Raw genomic sequence first — 21,216 nt, forward strand, 5'->3', positions numbered from 1 at the left:
ATAATAAGTAAAAAAAAAACAAAGGAAAAAGAAAACCTTTTACACTAATTGAAGCAGTTGCAGCTACTACTAAACACTAAAAGAATTAGAGTCCTCTTCCTTTGCTTTTCACACTACTCCTCATACAGGGACATCTGCCCTCTTCTAGTATAGATAAGTGATCACTAGAATAGGGGTCCTGAGTCACTCGTTATCCCTTTCTGTATAACAGCAATGAGAAGAAGCTTGAAAGGAGGGATGACCAATCTTGCTCTATAAAATCTTCAGTCAAAGTCTATGGTATTGATGAAGACACCTCCCCCATTTTTTTTCCACCAGGACATTCAACGGAGCTGCAGCGGGGTTCTCCGGAAATAGGAAAAAAATAAATGACTATAGGAGAAGTCAATGGGCAGCATGATAGCTCAGTGGTTAGCACTGTTGCTTTGCAGTACTGGGGTCCTGGGTTCAAATCCCACCAAGGACAACATCTACAAGGAGTTTGCATGTTCTCTGGGTTCTACGGTTTCCTCCCACACTCCAAAGAGTAGGGGATTTAGATTGTGAGCCCACATGGGAACAGTAATGATGGTGATGTCTGTAAAGCGCTGTAGAATTAATGACACTATATTAGCGAGTAGAATAAATAAATTCCTAAATACATTTAATCAGCAATTCACAATCATTTTGTCTAGGGAGGTAATCACTATAGAATTAAAATGGCCGCTGCCTTGTTTCAGAATGTTAGGGACAGGAGCCTGTGGGCATGTGCAGTAGGACAGGACATTTCAGTCCATTTTATGAGCATGAGGTGAACTTTAGTGTTGTATTTGTTCAAACATCTACAATAGATAGCAGGTGCACAATGCATCATTCACATCTACCTTGATGATTACAAGCTCCGTCAATAAGCTTGCAAGGCATCCTTCCTTAAAGGGGACCTGTCATGATATTTGTATAATTTAAACTGTCCACAGGTCACAATTAGTGATGCAATGTGCATCACTGACATGCTTTTTCCATGAAAGTCTCTGCTATACTCATAGGCGGATTATAATGAGGGCAATCTGGGCTACCCCCCGGGGCCCGTGCCTCCGACGGGGCCCTTGGCCAGATTGCCCTCATTATAATGAGGCAGGAGGACCGCACTGTGCCTCAAACGCCGGCCGCATCACAGGGAGGCAGACACGCCCCCTGCATGCTGTGTGCTGCGTCTCTAGAGCTGACGTCATACAGTGGTGCCTGGAGCTCATCATCCTGCCGGAGAGGAGCTCCTGCATCAGACTTCAGTGAATGGCAGTAATGTGGTAAGTATGAGGTCTGAGGAGGATGTCTGGAGTGAGGAGGGGGCTGCAGGACGCTGCTCCCCTCCTGATAAGTGCACACAGGATTCCATACTGTCAGGTCAGCAGTCGCTCTGCTGGGGCTCTGTGTGACTTATTGCAGGACTCTGACCTTAGATTATTGCAGGACTCTGGGTCATCAACTCCAGCATCACCAGATCTGCAGGAAAATTCACAGTCCAGCAATAAATCACAGTGAGCCCCAGCAGAGCGTCCACAGACATCACATACAGGATCCAGCACTGACTGATCAACCCTGAACCTACAGGACATCACATACTATACTGCTCCATATATAATATGTGAGGTCCTGTGTGCAGGTCCAGGTGTGATCAGTACAGTGTATATCCCTGTACATAATATATCACATCCAGTATACAGATTACTGTATGGTATACTGTGGTACAGACGTCAGATGGGATATAACAATGTGTATACAGTCATGGCCAAAAGTATTGAAAATGAGACAAATAGTAATTTTTCCAAAGTTTACTGCTTCATTTGGCAATTTGCATATACTCCTGAATGTCAAAGAGTGATCAGCTTAACAGCAATTACTGTACTTGCAAAGTCAATATTTGCCCAGAACTTTAACCCCCAAAACACATTTCAACATCATTGCAGTCCTGCCTTAAAAGGAGCAGCTAACATCGTTTTAGTGATTGATCCATTAACACAGGTGTGGGTGTTGATGAGGACAGGGCTGGCGATCAATCAGTCATGATTAAGTAAGAATGACATCACTGGACACTTTAAAAGGAGGCTGGTTCTTGATATCATTGTTTCTCTTCAGTTAACCATGGTTATCTCTAAAGAAACACGTGCAGCCATCATTGCACTGCACAAAAATGGCCTAACAGGGAAGAGTATCGCAGCTACAAAGATTGCACCTCAGTCAACAATCTATCGCATCATCAAGAACTTCAAGGAGAGAGCTTCCATTGTTGTCAAAAAGGCTCCAGGGCGCCCAAGAAAGACCAGCAAGCGCCAGGACCGTATCTTAAAACTGTTTCAGCTGCGGGATCGGACTACCAGCAGTGCCGAGCTTGCTCAGGAATGGCAGCAGGCTGGTGTGAGTGCTTCTGCACGCACTGTGAGGCGGAGACTCTTTGAGCAAGGGCTGGTTTCAAGGAGGGCAGCAAAGAAGCCACTTCTCTCCAGAAAAAACATCAGGGACCGACTGATATTCTGCAAAAGGTACAGGGAGTGGACTGCTGAGGACTGGGGCAAAGTCATTTTCTCTGATGAATCCCCTTTTCGATTGTTTGGGACATCTGGAAAACAGCTTATTCGGAGAAGAAGAGGTGAGCGCTACCACCAGTCTTGTCTCATGCCAACTGTAAAGCATCCTGAAACCATTCATATGTGGGGTTGCTTCTCAGCCAAGGGAATCGGCTCACTCACAGTCTTGCCTAAAAACACAGCCATGAATAAAGAATGGTACCAGAATGTCCTCCAAGAGCAACTTCTCCCAACCGTCCAAGAGCAGTTTGGCGCCCAACAATGCCTTTTCCAGCATGATGGAGCACCTTGCCATAAAGCAAAGGTGATAACTAAATGGCTCATGGAACAAAACATAGAGATTTTGGGTCCATGGCCTGGAAACTCCCCAGATCTTAATCCCATTGAGAACTTGTGGTCAATCATCAAGAGACGGGTGGACAAACAAAAACTAACAAATTCTGGCAAAATGCAAGCATTGATTATGCAAGAATGGACTGCTATCAGTCAGGATTTGGTCCAAAAGTTGATTGAGAGCATGCCAGGGAGAATTACAGAGGTCTTGAAGAAGAAGGGGCAACACTGCAAATATTGGCTTGTTGCATTAACTCATTCTAACTGTCAATATAACCTATTGGTACTCATAATATGATTGCAATTATATTTCTGTATGTGATATAAACATCAGACAAACACTAATAAAAACCAGAGGCCAGCAGATCATGTGAAAATATAATTTTGGTGTCATTCTCAAAACTTTTGGCCATGACTGTAGTATATAACATCTGATGTCTGTATCACAGTATATCGTACTAGCTATTGTGCTTGTTCTACACCCGGGTGGCAAGCTTTTTTATTGGTATATGATCCCCCATCCTGGCCCCCTATCCTGGTATATGCTCCCCCACCCTGGTCCCCCATCCTGGTATCTGCTCCACAATCCTGGTATATACTCCTCCATCCTGGTATATGCTCCTCCATCCTGGTATATGCTCCCCAATCCTGGCCCCCTATCCTGGTATATGCACCCCCACCCTGGTCCCCCATCCTGGTATCTGCTCCCCAATCCTGGTATACACTCCTCCATCCTGGCATATGCTACCCAATCCTGGTCTCCTACCCTGGTATATGCTCCCCCTTCCTGGTCTCCTATCCTGGTATATGCCCCCCCATCCTGGTATGTGCTCCCCCATCCGGGTCCCCCATTCTAGTATATGCTTCCCCATCCTGGTATATTCTCCCCTATCCTGGTCCATGCTTCCCCCCCATCCTGGTATGTGCTCGCCCATCCTGGTCCTTGCTCCCCCCACCTATCCTGGTCCCCCATCCTGGTATATGCTCCCCCATCCTGGTATGTGCTCCCCCATCCGGGTCCCCCATTCTAGTATATGCTTCCCCATCCTGGTCCCCCATCCTGGTATATTCTCCCCTATCCTGGTCCATGCTCCCCCCCCATCCCGGTATGTGCTCGCCCATCCTGGTCCTTGCTCCCCCCCCTATCCTGGTCCCCCATCCGGGTATATGCTCCCCATCCTGGTCCCCTATCCTGGATCCTGGTATATGCTTCCCCCCTATCCTGGTCCTCTGTCCTGGTCCATGCTCCCCCCCTCATCCTGGTCCATGCTCCCCAATCCTGGTATATGCTTCCCAGTCCTGGTTCCCCATCCTGATATGTGCTCCCCCATCCATAAGTAAATTAAAAAAACCTCCTACTTGCCTTTCCACCGCTCCACTGCAGCGCATCACCTGCGTTATTTTAATAAAATGGCACCGGAATCGGCGCCCACGCATATCGCGATAACCAGTTTCATTTTAATGAATACAATTATGCAGAGTGTATTCAACAAAATGGTGCCAGAGTATGCACATGCGTATACCACGCTGTCCATTTTGTTGAAGACACTGTGCATATTTGTCTTCACTAAAATAGCGCTGAAAATCGCGCTATGCGCAGGCGCTGATCTTGGCGCCACACTCCTCCCCTGGCCTCTCCAGAAATGACAGGACCGAACAGGTATGTGTTTATGATTCCAGAGATCGGAGTATGCGTTCAGTGCCTTTGCATATCGCGATCTCCGGCGCCACACTCCTCATCCTTTTCTGGGATGTGGATATGTCTTTCTGTCTGTGGCCAGACTGCGCAGGTATTGTGCTTGCGCAGTCTATAGAGGCTTCAGACAGAAGGACACACCCCTGATTATACTATAGATACCAGTCATGTATTGTCATATAGACTGTACAGGGCCATACCTAGGGGAATGAGGGGGGGCATGTGACCTGGTACAGGGGGGTGCCTTCGGGCCACCTCATGCGGTGGTCAGAGGTGTCTCCCAGGCAGCTGCATTTTGCATTCGACCATTCTGTGAGCTGGCTGTGGAATCGACAGTTGATTAGAGAAGGGAGCTATGTACGGGCTCATACTATATACAGGGGGCTATGCGGGGGCTCATACTGTATATAGGGACCTATGCGGGGGCTCATACTGTATCAAGGGAGCTATGTGGGGGTTCATATGTGGCGCCCCTGAGGGTTCGGTCGCCACAGAGGTACTGCACCTCACCCAGAGGTGTGGTGTCTCTCTTCTCTCAGGTAAGGAGGGAGTGCTGCTCAGAACCCCTACACCTACATCCAACACTACACTGCTCCAGACCGGCTGGAGGGGCAACATGCAGAGCACAGCTGCTGAGCCCTGACCCTGGCTGGAGTGGGGGGAACCCAAAGGTAGGGGGGAACCAGTAGTGGGTGTGGGAGGAGGAAGTAGTTAGAGGGAGCACTTTAGTAGGAGTATAAATACGGAAGCCATCTTAGGGTGGCAGGTCAGAACAGTGGAGCAGTTCAGAAGAACAGCTCGGGACAGTTCAGAAGAACAGTCCGGGAGCAGAGACTCATTAGGAGCTTTGCTCCACAAGGAGGGCCAAGTCTGGAGGCCAAGGAGGGGAGCAGGGAGTAGGCTACGATCTAAGAAAGGATCCTAGGGGGTACGGCGCGTGCAGGACGGCACCCGTACGCCCCGCATCTGTCAGAAGACATAGGGATCGTAGCCGCATTCTAGTCCCTTGAGGGTCAAGCAAGTCTGTGTAACTCAGACGGACAGGAGGGACTTCAGAGTACCCGAACAGGATTGAGAGTGGGCAGCGCAGAGCAGGAGGGAGAAAGACCAGTGTGAAGACGGTCAAAATAGAAGCACGAGAAAGTGGGGTTCTGCCAGGTATTCCCAAGCAGCCTGAGGAAGGATTGAACCCCTGCCCTGTGAACGCAGCGCGATGCGGGAGACCTTCACCTGTTCAGTGCACCTGTGGACTGTCTGAAGAATTGTGAGTAAAATCTCGGATGACTGCACTGTACTGCCTCCGTCCATTCTTTCATCGGCGCCGTTGTTCCCCCTGCACTACAACGCCCAGCGCAACCCACGCTCTCCCACTTCACTAGCTGCCCTAACATCTGCCTCAGAGGACTGTTGCAGCGCTGGTGATCCTCACCAGACACCGCAAGTGGCATCACAAACTTTCTAAAAATAGCCTCCTTTTTGCACTGACCGCCCTGGGTCACGGACCGGGCCAGCCACCGTGATATTCCCCGCCAACCGGCATCCAGGGGCCCGGCTGCCGAGTACGCCCCACGGCCCTGGGGGTGCGTCAGATCTGGCGTCACGAACAGGATGCGTGACCAGCCCATATCGGCGGGTGAAGTGTGCCTAAAGAATTGTGTTATGTTACTGAATGTAGCGCCCGCCCCAGAAGAACGGGCGCCATTATGTGCGTGCTAAAGAATAACAAAATGGAAACTCCCATCGTGGGCCGGGTCCCAGAATGGCGCCAAAAGCATACCCTGCCCCTTGCAACAGTGACTGTCCGCATAGATGTGTCCGTCAAGGCAGGGAGGCCGTCACAGGGAGTGACCGACAGCAGATCGCCATGGGGCCGCCCCCGAAAGAAGAGGGGAGGCGGAGAGAAGGAATGGAGACAAGGTGTGGCCTTAATCAGTCTGGCCAGACTGCACCCGGCAGCCAGGACGGATGGATGCGAGGACCAAGCCTCCGCCTCTGGCCTGCTGGAATGTCAAGCGGCTCCCCTCACCCTGGAGGGAGAAGCTGGGAAATTGTCCCCGGGGGACGCAGAGTTCATCCAGAACGAGGTCCTGGAGCTGGGCCAACAAGTGGAGCGGGCCCAGCAGGCAGAAGTCGCAAAGTGGAGGAGTGAGCTGCAAAGGAAATTGGCGGCACAGCGGAAGACGGCGCTGGATGTCAGCAACAGCACCCCAGCCCCGGCGGAGCTTGCCGAGTACCAGGAGGCCGCATATGACACATGAGCAGGTTGGAAACCGTCCCCTGACCCGGGTGCTGTATGCGCCGACCTGCTCCTGGGCCTCATCCACCAGCACTCCCCGTGTGCTGCCGTACCCTGGCTGGAGCAGCTGTGCAGCCCGGAACCTCCACCCCCGGGCGCTGAACCAGAGGATCCTCCACCGAGTGCCCTCCTGAAACCTCTAACCCCGATCGCTGAAGACCGGAGCCTTCTGCTCGGTTCCCTTCCAGAACCGCCACCCCCGGCACCTGAGTGGGTATACGGCGCGCTGGTCTTTGATTGGTCCTCCCGGTTTGAGGACCAGCAGCCGTGCCCGCTCCTCCCAATACCAGCGCCCTCGGTTTTCTGACCCAGCGGAGAAGAATTAAGCTGGGACAACTGGGGGGACGGGACCTGATGGGGTTCTCATAAGAGACCGAGGCCGCCGCCCTGCAGTGGAAAGAGTTCTGCAGGCAACTGGAGAGGGAGCGACATGCGCGGCAGGCATGCAGTGAGCGCCTGGAAGCCCGTGACAAGGCCGCCAAGGCGCAGGTCCGCCAGGCGGAGTCAGCCCACCCCAGCCCCCGCGAGGGAGGCCTCGTGGTGAAGTTCAACCTGAAGGCTGGGTGGGGCTTTATCAGGAGTCCCGATTTTGAGAGGGACGTATTTGTAAACTGGTGGGATGTGGAGCCCGAGCTGGAGGAAGGCCATCCCGACCGGAACCTGTATCCGGGGGACCGCATCACGTTCACCCGGCACCATGGTGAACGTGGCTGGTACGCCCTGCACGTGTATTGTGTCAGCAAGGACACACCCCTGCAGGAAATCCCTCCTGACCCGGCTGAGTCAGGGAAGAACGAAGCGTACCCCAGGCGAGGTCCCCACTATTGATGCAGCAAGTGGGACTGAACATTGTTTATATAGTTTCCCGTAAGGGTACAGCTGAAAAATAGTATTTTGCCTTAAGTGTGTGTTTACTTAAGTACCCCCCAGAGTAAATAGACTTGTAGGCTGGGGACAGTGAATGGCCAAGAACTTGCATTGTAAAATAGTTCAGCACTTCTTAAAGTGCACCCTATTGGTTTTATAGTAATAACCATGGTCACAGAACAAAAACCCATTTGGCGTGGCGGAAGCCGTGGTTCAACTCCAGGATCGCTTATGCCCTGCAGCCACACCCAGGGCCTACGTTGAGGGTTTGAGGACGGGTCCCTCATGCTGCTACTTGTTGCACTTATTGAGAAAGGAAAATGTTATTTAAGAAAGTTTTAGAATGTTTCTGAAAAAAATGTAACCTGTAAAGTTTAAGGAAGATGTGCCTCCCATAAAGGGAAGAAATGTTGAGTTTTACAATCTTGTATGCGGATGCATCTAAAAAATTTGCATGTCATTTATATCCTGTTTTGCTCTGTTCCAGCCCGCGGACGTGCTGTGTTTTACCGGGGGGGAGTGTGGCGCCCCTGAGGGTTCGGTCGCCACAGAGGTACTGCACCTCACCCAGAGGTGTGGTGTCTCTCTTCTCTCAGGTAAGGAGGGAGTGCTGCACAGAACCCCTACACCTACATCCAACACTACACTGCTCCAGACCGGCTGGAGGGGCAACATGCAGAGCGCAGCTGCTGAGCCCTGACCCTGGCTGGAGTGGGGGGAACCCAAAGGTCGGGTGGAACCAGTAGTGGGTGTGGGAGGAGGAAGTAGTTAGAGGGAGCACTTTAGTAGAAGTATAAATAGGGAAGCCATCTTAGGGTGGCAGGTCAAAACAGTGGAGCAGTTCAGAAGAACAGCTCGGGACAGTTCAGAAGAACAGTCCGGGAGCAGAGTCTCATTAGGAGCTTTGCTCCACAAGAAGGGCCAGGTCTGGAGGCCCAGGAGGGAAGCAGGGAGTAGGCTCCGTTCTAAGAAAGGATCCTACGAGGTATGGCGCGTGCAGGACGGCACCCGTACGCCCCGCATCTGTCAGAAGACATAGGGATCGTAGCCGCATTCTAGTCCCTTGAGGGTCAAGCAAGTCTGTGTAACTCAGACGGACAGGAGGGACTTCAGAGTACCCGAACAGGACTGAGAGTGGGCAGTGCAGAGCAGGAGGGAGAAAGACCAGCGTGAAGACGGTCAAAATAGGAACACGAGAAAGTGGGGTTCTGCCAGGTATTCCCAAGCTGCCTGAGGAAGGATTGAACCCCTGCCCGGTGAACGCAGCGCGACGCGGGAGGCCTGCACCTGTACGGTGCACCTGTGGACTGTCTGAAGAATTGTGAGTAAAATCTCGGATGACTGCACTGTACTGCCTCCGTCCATTCTTTCATCGGCGCCATTGTTCCCCCTGCACTACAACGCCCAGCGCAACCCACGCTCTCCCACTTCACTGCCCTGAGGCCTGCTCCACCTGCGGGGAGCCGTCCCATCACAAGCTGTCCTAACATCTGCCTCAGAGGACTGTTGCAGCGCTGGTGATCCTCACCAGACACCGCAGGTGGTGTCAGAAACTTTCTAAAAATAACCCCCTTTTTGCACTGACCGCCCTGGGTTACGGACCGGGCCAGCCACCGTGATATTCCCCGCCAACCGGCATCCAGGGGCCCGGCTGCCGAGTACGCCCTGGGGGCGCGTCACATACTGCATCTAGGGAGCTATGTGGGGGGCTCATGCTGTATCTAGGAGGCTATGTGGGGGCTCATACTGTATCTAGGGGGGTGTCAGCATACTTAATTCTGCTCAATATTAAGTCATACAATTAATAGAATTATTTTTTATTATTTTGTTAATATTATTAATATTGAGCAGAATTAATTTCAGCCTATTGGTTCGGCCTGTACATCAGTCACAGTCTCTCATGTGGCCCCTTGGGAAAATTAATCTCCCACCCTGCTCTATTATGTATAGTACTATGTTATGTATAGGGCTGTACATAATGGAAAACAATTTCCATCATTTTCCATCTACAGATGTGACCAAAGCATCTGTGTGTTAGTCACATGACCTATCACATGATCTATCAAAAGGGATCATGTGACATGTCACATGATAAATCTGGTACCTGGGGGTGGGTCCACGCCTTCTAAACTGCCCGGAGCACTACTCTTAATCCACCCCTGGCTATACTCATTTGCCAAAACCACTTTATATACTTATTACTTACTTGCTCATTCAGTCATAGTGGTGTTCTTTCCTGTATTCAGTTATGGTGGTCGCCGCCTACTCAAATTTGCATTCTGTCCGAGTGTTTGCGGCGACGTCATCTGACTAGTGGCGTTCAAATTCCACGCTTGCGCAGTTTTCAGTATTAGCCAGCTTGCGCAGTGTGTGTGTGACATCCGCGCTTGCACACTGCAGGTTTAAGCCGCGCTTGCGCATTGTCCAGGGGGTCCAGGACAGTCCAGCATCCACCGCTCGCTTTCCCAATGAATGCAGAGGAGAGGGAAAGGGCGCGGTGGATGCTGGGAAGTGACATGCTGTGAAACCCTGCCCACAGCCCATCAATCAGCGGGGAGCGCGTCACTGAGTCACGCCCGCTGCAGCCGGAACTAGACGTGACATCAGCGGATGCCAGAGCCGGCTGCAGCCGAGTCACGTGATGCCTGTGAGCGGTCAGCAATAGCGCCACTCACAGGCAAGACGCACAGCAGAAGGTATTTACAAAAAAACTTATTTCTGCTGCTTAATACATTGGGGTATTCTCCATAGTAGTGGACAACCTCTTTAACTAAAACTCCCAGGTCTGGTCTACATGTTGCCTCTTCAGCCCACTTTTCTAGTTGTCCAGGTTACATCTTGTAATATTTTACCTTTAGAACCCAGAGGAAACCCACACAAACACAGGGAGAACATACAAACTCCTTGTAGATGTCTTTGGTGGGATTTGACCCCAAGACCCCAGTGCTGCAAGGCTGCAGTGCTAACCACTGAACCACCATGCTGCCCTAGAAAATTGTGAACCTATTTTCCTCATTATTCCCATCAATGAAAATAGAGAACTCACCAGTGACGCGATGGAGAGTCCACGGCTGCACAGAGTGCTTCATGCTGGTCAGTGTGTTATAATTGTGTTTTTTAATGCATCTTTTACTGAAGGTTGTGCAGACTAAAAATGGAAATTCTAAAAATGGAAATTGTGGTGTTTCCATTTTTTTCGCTTTACTGCTTTCATCATTCAGAATAAATAATTGTATATTTTGCTGCTCTGGAGTTTTATGGACATATCAATATCAAATATGCACCTGGAATCACGACTCTTAAATGCAGCTGCCAAAGATTAAAAGCTGCATTTAAGGGGTTAAACAGCAGCGATCGTAGCGTGTACATCACAGCTTGGGAGGGGGTGAAAATAATTCAATCTGACTATTTGAAAATTAGAAAGCAGAGGTGGAGCAGAGTTAGTGAATATGGCCGTGTCCATGCTAGCCACTATATAGGACTAGTGAGGGTAGGACGTGCTGTACTTTCCACTGCAGTTACAGGACCCATCACAATATATTCAGTCTTTTTTTTACCCATTTGCCTATTGCTGAGCAATGATTTATGCCATAAGTGTTAGTCGCTATCTATAAACTGCAGCTGTTTTACCTGTACTGATAGTGGCGCTGCAGAGCCCTGTGATCTCTGCTGTACAGGAGTGGGTACAGAAACGACACACCAAGATAGTGTGGCGCCCTGCTGCGCATTGGTGCCACAGAACCCAGAAGGGTGCATGGATGGACTTCTCCACAAGAGGCCCTCGCACATTCACACACCTCCACCCTACCACCTCAGACCAGCAGAGGGAGCCCATTAGGGATAGATATAGGGAGGGTGGAGCCAGGCAGCTCAGTTAGTTCTGTGAGAAGTAAGACTGTGAGAGGGTCTGAGAGCATGATGATGCTCAGAGAGCAGCGAAGATGCAGCGCTCTGGCTGCTGTGCTTAGGCGAGCCAAGGCCTACAGCACGGGTGAGGGCCTTGAGTGTGGCCAAAGGCGAGAGGAGAAGGAAGAAGTAGCGAGGGGGCAGAAGATCATACCAGGCTCACCCCGAGATATATACCGGACACCGGGTCCGCGCCTACAGGGACATTTATACCCAGTAGGAATCACCGGAACCCCTGGCGGACTACAGGTCCCAGGTTTACCAAACGTTGACTACAGTACCAGGGCTAGGAGTCACGGAGGCCCCAGCGTACAGGGAGAGTGATCTCCAAAAGAAGGCCCTACCACCAGGTCAGCAGGTGCAAAGAGAGACAGTAACCAAGCTAGGCCTAGTTCCAGGGAAGCCAGTAGCTTAGTGAATAAAGCAACGAATCAGGAGGCCCTATACCCGCTCACTGGGGAGAGTCCAGAAGTGCGCCCTTCGCCCGGAGTACCCTGGACCATGCCTGCAACATCACCAGTAAAGGTACTGAAGCTTATGACGCACCCCCTGGGCCATATTCTTTAGGGGAATACCCGGAGCCGGATCAGATGGGGGTTGTAGTCTTCCGAGTGGCTGTGACCCGGTCCGTGCCCAGGGTGTCAAGCTCAGAGTATGTGGCAGTCCTACAGATGTTATAAAGTTCTTTATGTCGACTACGCCACCCGTTGTATTGCGGTCACTACGGCCGCCGCTGCAGCAGGGTCCGCTGAGGCTGATGGTGTTGGTGCAGCTTTTGATAGTATAACCCCCAACGGGTGGGGTATAGCCTCAGGGGGTCAGGTGCAGAGGATGGGGGTTGTGGTGGTGCAGCATAGATGGTAATTAAAGACAGAGTCGGGTTGTGCAGTTTAGGGTATTTACTTACTGCTGATGTTCCGGTCACTCCAGCTTCAAGTGACCACCCGAGCCGTGCTGCGTCCACCAGGTCCTGGATTCAGCCAACCCCCAAGCAAGTCCGGAGCGTGACCCTGAGCCCTCCTTCCTGTCCTGTCTTCTGGCCGTCCCCACCAGGGATCCACCTAGGTCCAGCTCCCTCGGGCCTTCTGTTGGGAAACCCTTGGCCTTGGGTTCCCTGACCCTACACGTGGTTTGCCTTCAGGGTGGATATGGTGGGTGGCCGTGGCAGATCCTGCCCACGGCCTCCGGTCTCTGGCTGAGGTGTGCTTGAGCCCCCACCAGTTTGGGATCCGGTACCCTTTTGCCAACTCTTCACCCTCGGTTTGTATATGGGTTCTCAGAGTTCCTGCTTGTTTTCTCTGGGTCCTTCTGGCTCTCCTCTCTCACTCTCTCTGGGCCTGGGGCTGCTCTGCTCCTCTTCCTCTGACTCCTCTGCAAAGACTCGCTGACTGCCTCCACTCTGACAGACTGACCCTGATCTTAGATGGTTCCCACCTTTTATACTCCCTCTATGTGTGAGCTCAGGTGACCAGCACCCAATGAGCTCCTAACTTTACCCAGGCTGCTCCCCCTATCTGCCCCTACACTACTGGGATGTACCACCCCCCTCCCACTCCAGCCAGGAACAGACTCTGTTGTACCTGCACATTTCTAAGTGGGAGTACCGTTGGTCTGCTCCTCGGAAATGGGATGTGTGTAGTGCATGCAGCCTTCTGAGCTCAGTTCCACACTCCATCCTTACCCGGGAGTGGAATATCACACCTCTGGGTTGAGGTGCAATACCCCTGTAGCAGCCGAATCCTCAGGGTGTTACATTCCCCCCTGGTAAATCACAGCACGTCCTCGGGCGGTAAGATATAAACAACACCAAAACATACAATTTTTGCATAAACAACATAATAAAACATCATATAAAACTTTTCATAAAAACTTTTCATAAAAACATTCTTGTCTTCTGGTACCTCCGGTCACTGTGCAACTTGTGACCGGGTAAAGTGCGACAGTCTCTTGAAGAAAACAGTTTTCCTATAAAACCGGTAGGGGGCGCTTTAGGAAGCGCAACTATATACAAGGGAATATGGCCACTCTCAGTCCTCGGCCAGGTATTAGGAAAGGGATGACCGCTCTCAGTCCTCGGTCAGTGGGAATAGGGACACACGGGTTAACAGTTCAGTTCTCTGGTCCCAACGGGGACTATATTAGCAGCAACAGTTCTTGGTACCCCGACGGGCAACTTTATACAGTCTCTATACTACCGTACTCAACGACGGCGTCCTCCTGCTCTTTCTTTGTGATTGGTTCCAGGTTCTGGTTCAGACCCGTCCGGGTCCTCTTGCTCCTCTTCACACCGCAGCTCCTCCTCCGTCAGGCGATGCACATGGAGGGCGTAGGGTCCTTTGGCACACTTGTGCCGGGTGAAGGTGACCTCGTCCCCTAAATACAGGTCACGTCCTCTGTGTCCCTCCGGTAGGTGGGACTCAACGTCTCTCCTGGTCACGAAGACGTCGCCTGGGGTGCGGTGATCCCTGATGAAACCCCACCCATGCTGCAGATTGAACTTTATCACAGTCCCGATGGTACGGGGACCATGCGCTGCACGGGGGTCTCTCCTGGTCCGGCTCTTCTGCTCCGCGCTCCTTATTTGGGCTTGTTGTTCCCGGACCCGCCTCTCTCTCCGCTCCCTCTCAAAGAAATCGAGCTGCTGGCGGCAGCACTCTGCACGCTCCGCTGCGGCTGCCCGAGTCTCCTGAGTGAACCCCATGAGGTCTTCTCCAGTGGGATCCCACTCAAACTGGGTCTCTTCTAGCGGGGGCGAGATCCTCTTTATGGGCTTTGGAGCCGGGATCAGGGGTCCGCACATGGCCCTTGCTTTTTGCAGCTCCAGCTGGATGTATTCCTGGGGCCATACGAAGGGCTGCCCATCCGGGCACGTATGTTGGGCGAACAGGTTTTCACCCAGGTGCGGCACTCTTGATGTTACGGGCGCTGTGGTGGTAGCGGCGCCCGGGTTAACCAGGCCTTGCGACCAGGCCTGGGGCACCTTGAAAGTAAAGGGCACCGTAAGAACGGCGGCGCCCGTGGTTACTCGGCCCTGCGGCCAGGCCGGTGGCTCCGCGGAGGTAGGGGGCGCTGTTGGTATTGCGTCGCCCTGGGGTACTAGGCCTTGCGACCAGGCCGGTGGTATTTCCTGCTTGGCCACGCTCGGGGTCGAGGCGTGTGATGTCACAGGGGTCGCGGCTTCCGTTTGAGGCCTAGTCTGCGGCGGTGACGTTGCAGCGACGGGCACGGCAGGGGATACTTCGGGCTCTGCGACGGGGAGCTGGGGCAGGCACGCGGTTTCCCGGCTCGGGGTATAGACGTCCCCTTTACCTGCCTCCTTCCGTTCGGCTCCCTTCTCGGCGCCGTCTCCGGCCTTCAGTCCTCCTGCGCCATCCTCAGAGGCGGTCTGTCTCCTCGTCTCGGGTGGCGTGCTCCGCTGACGGGTTCTTGTCTGCTGGGCCATCTCACGGCTCCACTCCGCCAACGTCTCTCGCTGCACCCGGGCCATCCTCCGTGCGAGGCCCTCCAGCGCGGTCTGTGCACACTCCCGATCTCGGGCGAGCTGTGCCAAGACCTCCACTAAGCCTAGTGGGGTCGTTGCTTCTAGCAGGCTCCTGACCAACGGGTCGGTGCTGCTCTGCTCTCCTCCCATTGTCTCCAGCCGGCCTTCTGGAATGGCGACCGGCAACAGGCTCCTGACCACTGGGTCGGTGTTGCCTGGAGTGGCGGCCCGCATCAGGCTCCTGACCACGGGGTCGGTGCTGCCTGGCTCTCCCTCCATCTCCGGGTGTGCTTTTTCTGGACTCTGTTCCAGACGTCTTGTCTCCGGGTGCGCTCTCTCCAGACTGCTCCAGGCGACACCCATCTTTGTTCTCTTCTTCTGTCTCCGCCCACATCGAGGGTGGTCCCGGGGCAACTTCAGTTCCAGGGGCAGTTCTCTCACGCTGATGGACACTTCCAGCATCACAGTCTCTGTTGGTGGGCGCGGTTTCCGCTTTTGGCGCCATTCTTCGACCTGGCCCACGATGGGAGGTGGCCTCTTGCCACCCTCTGGCACGCCCATAATGGCGTCCGCTCTTCCAAGGCGGGAAATCTTCGGAAATGGCGGGAATCGTCTCCCAGTGGCGGGAAACTCCATGGATGGCGGGAAAAAGCTGCAAATGGCGGACAACCGGCGGGAAACGACCTGTGATGGGGTCCGTTGGCGGGGACCCTCCGGAACCGGCGGGAGACTTCTTTTTAAGGTAACGATGTACTTTTCTTCAGGCACGCAGTACCCGGTTGTTGCGGGCACGTTATCCTGCCGACTACGCCAAAGTTGACGCACCCCCTGGGCCATATTCTTTAGGGGAATACCCGGAGCCGGATCAGATGGGGGTTGTAGTCTTCCGAGTGGCTGTGACCCGGTCCGTGCCCAGGGTGTCAAGCTCAGAGTATGTGGCAGTCCTACAGATGTTATAAAGTTCTTTATGTCGACTACGCCACCCGTTGTATTGCGGTCACTACGGCCGCCGCTGCAGCAGGGTCCGCTGAGGCTGATGGTGTTGGTGCAGCTTTTGATAGTATAACCCCCAACGGGTGGGGTATAGCCTCAGGGGGTCAGGTGCAGAGGATGGGGGTTGTGGTGGTGCAGCATAGATGGTAATTAAAGACAGAGTCGGGTTGTGCAGTTTAGGGTATTTACTTACTGCTGATGTTCCGGTCACTCCAGCTTCAAGTGACCACCCGAGCCGTGCTGCGTCCACCAGGTCCTGGATTCAGCCAACCCCCAAGCAAATCCGGAGCGTGACCCTGAGCCCTCCTTCCTGTCCTGTCTTCTGGCCGTCCCCACCAGGGATCCACCTAGGTCCAGCTCCCTCGGGCCTTCTGTTGGGAAACCCTTGGCCTTGGGTTCCCTGACCCTACACGTGGTTTGCCTTCAGGGTGGATATGGTGGGTGGCCGTGGCAGATCCTGCCCACGGCCTCCGGTCTCTGGCTGAGGTGTGCTTGAGCCCCCACCAGTTTGGGATCCGGTACCCTTTTGCCAACTCTTCACCCTCGGTTTGTATATGGGTTCTCAGAGTTCCTGCTTGTTTTCTCTGGGTCCTTCTGGCTCTCCTCTCTCACTCTCTCTGGGCCTGGGGCTGCTCTGCTCCTCTTCCTCTGACTCCTCTGCAAAGACTCGCTGACTGCCTCCACTCTGACAGACTGACCCTGATCTTAGATGGTTCCCACCTTTTATACTCCCTCTATGTGTGAGCTCAGGTGACCAGCACCCAATGAGCTCCTAACTTTACCCAGGCTGCTCCCCCTATCTGCCCCTACACTACTGGGATGTACCACCCCCCTCCCACTCCAGCCAGGAACAGACTCTGTTGTACCTGCACATTTCTAAGTGGGAGTACCGTTGGTCTGCTCCTCGGAAATGGGATGTGTGTAGTGCATGCAGCCTTCTGAGCTCAGTTCCACACTCCATCCTTACCCGGGAGTGGAATATCACACCTCTGGGTTGAGGTGCAATACCCCTGTAGCAGCCGAATCCTCAGGGTGCTACACTTACCCCCGTGTGAGTGTCCGTCTTTCCTCCGGGACCGTCCTGCCGTCTCTCCCCTGCACCACCATCCATTACCCCCACGCTGCCCTGGAGCTAGCTCTACCTGTGGAGAGCCACACCATCCCTGCTGCCGTAACTCCAGCTCCAGAGGACTGCTCCACAGCGGCGGCACCCCTTAACCGCATTCCACAGGTGGCGTCACGAACACTTAAAACCCTTATAAATACCCCCCTTTTTACTGACCGCCCTGGGTCACGGACCGGGCCAGCTACCGTGATATCCCCCAGTAACCAGAGGCCCGGCTGCCGAGTACCCCACGGCGCAGGGGGCGTGTCAATAGTGCCATGTTATTAACCCCTAGATGCTGTGGTGAATAGCGACAGTGGCATCTAGGTGGTTAGACAGAGGGCCTGATGCAATTGCAGCACTCTAATGAGTCACAAAGGCCCCAGGTTGCCATGGCTAAGTGCCTCTTAGGCCGGGCCAAAGTCAGAGCCACTAGATTGCCTCTTAGCTTTTCACTGTCAAGACCTAATGCCTTGTTATAATAAGCAAACCTATCTGTGCTCTGTTGCATAGGATGGCAGCTCCCCTGGACCGATCATCCTGCAGCAGACAGTGGCAGCCGATTCACAGGTCCCTGCATGCACGCAAATGGAAGAAGCTAAACAGAGAGCAGTGGCTAAGGCCATACACCTTGTAGCCACTGGAACTGTCACCTTAGGAACGGACGGTTGTGTCATGTGGAAATCTGGGGACTGAAGGTAGATATACAGTACAGACCAAAAGTTTGGACACACCTTCTCATTTAAATATTTTTCTGTATTTTCATGACTATGAAAATTGTACATTCACACTGAAGGCATCAAAAGTATGAATTAACACATGTGGAATTATATACTTAACAAAAAAGTGTGAAACAACTGAAAATATGTCTTATATTCTAGGTTCTTCAAAGTAGCCACCTTTTGCTTTGATGACTGCTTTGCACACTCTTGGCATTCTCTTGATGAGCTTCAAGAGGTAGTCACCGGAAATGGTCTACCAACAATCTTGAAGGAGTTCCCAGAGATGCTTAGCACTTGTTGGCCCTTTTGCCTTCACTCTGCGATCCAGCTCACCCCAAACCATCTCGATTAGGTTCAGGTCTGGTGACTGTGGAGGCCAGGTCATCTGGCGTAGCACCCCATCACTCTCCTTCTTGGTCAAATAGCCCTTACACGGCCTGGAGGTGTGTTTGGGGTCATTGTCCTGTTGAAAAATAAATGATGGTCCAACTAAGCGCAAACTGGATGGAATACCATGCCGCTGCAAGATGCTGTGGTAGCCATGCTGGTTCAGTATGTCTTCAATTTTGAATAAATCCCCAACAGTGTCACCAGCAAAGCACTATCACACCTCCTCCTCCATGCTTCATGGTGGGAACCAGGCATGTAGAGTCCATCCGTTCACCTTTTCTGTGTCGCATAAAGACACGGTGGTTGGAACCAAAGATCTCAAATTTGGACTGATCAGACCAAAGCACAGATTTCCACTGGTCTAATGTCCATTCCTTGTGTTCTTTAGCCCAAACAAGTCTCTTCTGCTTGTTGCCTGTCCTTAGCAGTGGTTTCCTAGCAGCTATTTTACCATGAAGGCCTGCTGCACAAAGTCTCCTCTTAACAGTTGTTGAAGAGATGTGTCTGCTACGAAAACTCTGTGTGGCATTGACCTGGTCTCTAATTTTAGAGCACAATTTTAGGGCACACCTGTGAAGTGAAAGCCAATTCTGGTGACTACCTCTTGAAGCTCATCAAGAGAATGCCAAGAGTGTGCAAAGCAGTCATCAAAGCAAAAGGTGGCTACTTTGAAGAACCTAGAATATAAGACATATTTTCAGTTGTTTCACACTTTTTTGTTAAGTATATAATTCCACATGTGTTAATTCATAGTTTTGATGCCTTCAGTGTGAATGTACAATTTTCATAGTCATGAAAATACAGAAAAATATTTAAATGAGAAGGTGTGTCCAAACTTTTGGTCTGTACTGTATAGTGAGGTGTTACTCCCTGGCTGAGCTTTTATTTATGAAACACAATAAAGGGGAACATTTATTAAAACTGGTGAAAGTAAGAGTGAAGCAGTTGTGGCACCCTGCTGCGCACAGGTACCACAGGACCTAGGGTGCATGGACGGACTTCTCCACAAGAGGCCCTCATTACATACAATCACCTCCACCCTTCAACCTCACACCACCAGAGGGAGCCTGTTAGAGATATGTATATATGGAGAGTGGAGCCAGGCAGCTCAGTTTTAGTCACAGAGTTAGTTGTTGGATAGTGTGCTGGCACTTAGACCAGTGAAGACGCAGCATGCTGGCTACTGTGCTTAGGCGAGCCAAGGCCTACAGCACGAGTTGAGTTCTGAGGGCCCCAACTGTGGCCGAAGGCAAGAGGAGAAAGGAGATAGGAGTTGAGGGGGCAGAGGAGCATCATAGGCTCACCCCGGTATATAAACCGGACACCGGGTCCTCGCCTACAGGGTCCCTTTATACCCAGTAGGGATCACCGGCATTCCAGAAGGACTACAAGTCCCTGGCTGACCTGAAGCTAGACCCACACAGGACCAGGAACCACGAAGGCCCCGACGCCCAGGGATAGTGGTTGCCAGCAGAAGGTCCTACTACCGAGCGACAGGTGAAGGAACAGCATGACACATAAGCTAGGCCCAGTTGCAGGCTGGCCTGGAGCATACAGAGAGGTAGACATGGATCAGGAGGCCTTATACCCGCTCACTGGGGAGAAGTCCTGAAGTGCACCCATCCTACTGAGTACCCTGAACCTTACCTGACATCCGCACCAGTAAAGGTATTGAAGCGAATCCCCTGTCTCTGTCAATTACTCCTGCTGCGCCATCCGCCTGCACTACAAGTCAAAACATCACCACCCACCAAACTCCACACTGCCCCGGGGGCCCGCTCCACCTGTGAGGAACAGAAACACCTCAGCTGCCATCCCATCACCCCCGGAGGTCTGCAGCAGCGCTGGTAAACCTTACCAGGTACCACAGGTGGCGTCACAAACTATTTATTTTATTTTTCCTATCCAAGTTCCAATCTCCCTTTTTGGTTGACCTCCCTGGGCCACGGACCGGGCCAGCCACTGTGACATACCCCCCCACCAGCATCCATAGGCCCGGCTGCCGAGTACCCCATTGCCCTAGGGGCGCGTCAACTTCTGGCGTCACGAACAGGATTTCGTGCCCGTTGCAACGAACAGGATTTCGTGCCCGTTGCAACGAACAGGATTTCGCGCCCGTTGCACGAACAGGATTCCGTGCCCATTGCCACCGGGTACTGTGCGCCTTAGAAGACTGCAACACTTACTGTGGTGAAGATTTCCCGCCATTCCCGAGGTTTCCCGCCATTATCCGCCATTTTCCTATCGCCGCGCGGGAAGAACAGGGGCGTAACCACGGGAATCGGAGAGGCGTAACTGCTGGAAGCGCGCGAAGCCCAGGCCCCACATCGCGCCTTGACGCCGAACCAGGAAGCGTCAAGTCCTGGAAGGAGACCGTTGTCAAGCGCACGCTCTGACGTCAGCCGCAAGGGAGACTCAAGGTCCTGGAAGGAGACCGGTCGCCTGCGGAGCTGCGGCCTACCCGATCCAAGTATAGAAGGTAGGCTACGGTTTACTAGGGGGGCGCAACCATGGCCGACGACCAGCAAGCCGCCGGAGCACCGGTTAATGCTCCTGATGCTCAACTTGCGCCCAGCGCTGCACAGGCCGGAGCGGCCGCCCCACCAGCAGGGGTCATGACTCCGTTGATACCCATGGCCCTGCCGTATATCCCTGGAGCGAAATGGCTTCCCCAGTATGATGGCAAACCAGACACCCTGTCTGGGTTCAAGAGAAGAATATGCAGTGTACTGGACATGTATTCTATGACTGGTAAGCAGAGAGCCGCTGTTGTGCTGGGACAATTGACTGGTGCCCCAGAGCGGGAAGTTGAAACGTGGCCAGCCGCAGACCAGGAATCAGTATCCATTATCTTTAAGAGACT

Source organism: Phyllobates terribilis, unplaced genomic scaffold (assembly GCF_046119375.1).
Source record: "Phyllobates terribilis strain yellow unplaced genomic scaffold, ASM4611937v1 Scaffold_8__6_contigs__length_399053987, whole genome shotgun sequence".
Lineage (NCBI taxonomy): Eukaryota > Metazoa > Chordata > Amphibia > Anura > Dendrobatidae > Phyllobates > Phyllobates terribilis.